The sequence below is a fragment of the Sprattus sprattus genome (genome assembly GCF_963457725.1).
Source record: "Sprattus sprattus genome assembly, chromosome: 17".
Lineage (NCBI taxonomy): Eukaryota > Metazoa > Chordata > Actinopteri > Clupeiformes > Clupeidae > Sprattus > Sprattus sprattus.
In genome coordinates, this window is record NC_137915.1 from 1,123,539 (window position 1) to 1,126,038 (window position 2,500).

The following is a 2,500-nucleotide window of genomic DNA, read 5'->3' on the forward strand; positions in this document are numbered from 1 at the left end:
TGATGGCACACTGCAAATCAGGAGCAATGAGGGGTTCAGTGTCTTGCTCAAGGACGCTTCGACAGGGAATCAAACAAGCAACATTCTGATTACTAAATGACTTCTCTACCTCCTGTACCACTGTCGGCCTGTATGCACACCAGTATGGGTGGAGAGGCTAATGCCAGTGCTATTGCTAACGCTATTGCTACAGTTATTCACCCATGGATGCACTCTCTTTAATGTGCCACTTCCAAATGTGTGGCAGCACACAGAAGCTTACTGTGTCTGACTGAACTACATCATCTAGACTTTTCCACAGGCTGCAGTGACTCCCTGGCCACAACTGTGCAAAGTCCCAAAGCTCTCAGACCTTCTGTTAATTTTCTGCATGACTTTTTATATCTTTACTCCCATACGGAGATGTCACATTTTTGGTGTTTTTTTTGTTTGGAGGTACATGTGAAAATGTGTAAATTTTTAGCCTTAGCATTAAAATCATTTAGGCTAAGAATCCATTTCATGTATGGGAGACCTTTGAGATGAGGAAAAACATTGTTAGGTCTGGTTCTACCTCCGATAGGGGTATCTCAAAATTTTGGGGCCATTGTCACTAGCCTAAACCTAAACGCAACCTGTAGCAGGCCTCCTCTGGTCTCTCCCTGGCCGTGGAGTTGGTTGCCCTGTAAGCATTTAAGTTGGCCGCTAGTGTGAGGTGCTAACAGGAGGCCTGGGCCCCTGTGATCCAGACAGCTGTGTGTGTGTGTGTGTGTGTGTGTGTGTGAGTGTGTGTGTGTGTGTGTTCCAGACAGCTGAAGCTAATATGGAACATGCCTTAAACAAACAATCCTGTCTTAGACCGCGCTAGCGCCCCGCTAATCCTCTTCAGGGGCCTAGCTGACATGTTGCTCTCAGCAGCTCTGACTGCGCTAACAACGCACACCCTGTTCCGCGTGTGTGATCTATGTGTGTGTGTGTGTGTGTGTGTGTGTGTGTGTGTGTGTGTGTGTGTGATCTGGGAGTGAAAGCCCCTTACGGCAGCCTGGGGCCTGAAGTGTGTACAGTAGGTCTTAGCTTCTGCGCCATTAGCTTTTCATTTACACACACACACACACACACACTCTTGCCTCGTCTACCTATCAGCACAGCCTCCACACACACACACATGCACAGTCACAAACACATTCACCGTGACCTGAAGTGTTTACAGTCTGTCTGTCTGTGCTTGTGAGGTGTGTGAACGTGTGTGTGTGTGTGTGTGTGTGCGTGTGTGTGTGTTTGTATTAGTGTAAGTGTGTGTGTGTGTGTGTGTTTGTGTGTGAAGTGTGTGTGTGAAGTGTGTGTGTGTGTGTGTGTGTGTGTGTGTGTATGCGTGTGTGTGAAGGATGTGTGTTTGTGTTTGTGTTTGTGTGTATGTGAGGTTGTGTTAACGTGTGTGTGTGAGGGTGTGTGTGTGTGTGCGAGTGTGAAGAGTGTGTGTGTGTTTTGTGTGCGCGCACCTGTGTGTGTGTGTGTGTGAAGAGTGTGTGTGTGTGTGTTTTGTGTGCGCGCACATGTGTATGTGTGTGTGTGTGTGTGTGTGTGTGTGTGTGTGTGTGTGTGTGTGTGTGTGTGTGTGTGTGTGTGTGTGAAGTGTGTACCGTAGATCTTAACGCTTCTGCACCATTAGCTTTTCATTGACAAGCCGGTTAGTGCTGCACACGACTTACGGGCAAGACAGGCTACTGCCTGCTTCAATGGAGGAGCAGCGCTGTGTGTACGTGTGTGTGTGTGCGTGTGTACGTGTGTGTGTGTGTGTGTGTGTGTGTGTGTGTGTGTGTGTGTGTGTGTGTGTGTAAGTGCGTGTGTGTGTGTGTAAGTGCATGTGTGTGTGTGTGTATTTGAAGCTGCTGAAGGTTTGAGGGTGTGCTTCTGAGTCATTACCACCTCTGCTGTACTTAACACTGGATTCACCTTTCAGCTCAATGCCAATTGTAGTGGCAAAAAACAGCTTTTGGGTTTCTTCCTTTAAGAAACCCAATCCAATCCTATTCCTATGTCCTATATCCCTGATTTGCCACCATGGAGAAAGCAGGGGGAGCGTGGTCAAGACTCGTAGCTCTGTCCAAATAACCCAACGCAAAAGGGAGTTTGACTGTATAATGTTGCCGGTTTTATTGCAGAAAAACGTTACAAAAAATAAGGATGCAATTGCAGTATCAAAGTTTTAAAGTCCAAATAACTGCACGGGTCCAAATGGGAACAGCGTGGTTAGGCCTCAGCTTCACGCCTCAGCTTCACGGTCAATGACGGTATTTTGCGTCCCGCCTTCTCCCCGTCATGCCCGTCTGGCAGCCTTTTAAAGGGTGGCACCGTCACCACCTATAGAGAGCGCACACTCGAAATTCCATAAAAGGAAAAAATCAATAAATCATTTCAAAATACAAAAACCTAAATGCGGCTCCTACACCAATACTGGCTACCCCAGAACTCATGCCCAGTCTGCCCAATACTGGCAACCCCAGAACTCATGCCCAGTCTG

General features: G+C 47.5%; 1 protein-coding gene across 1 annotated transcript in view; it reads left to right on the forward strand.

The window, feature by feature from the left end:
• Positions 1-2,500, forward strand: part of igsf9ba (immunoglobulin superfamily, member 9Ba) — a gene marked incomplete at both ends in the record, with an annotated part of 79,065 nt that overhangs the window by 23,701 nt on the left and 52,864 nt on the right. The window lies entirely within an intron of this gene.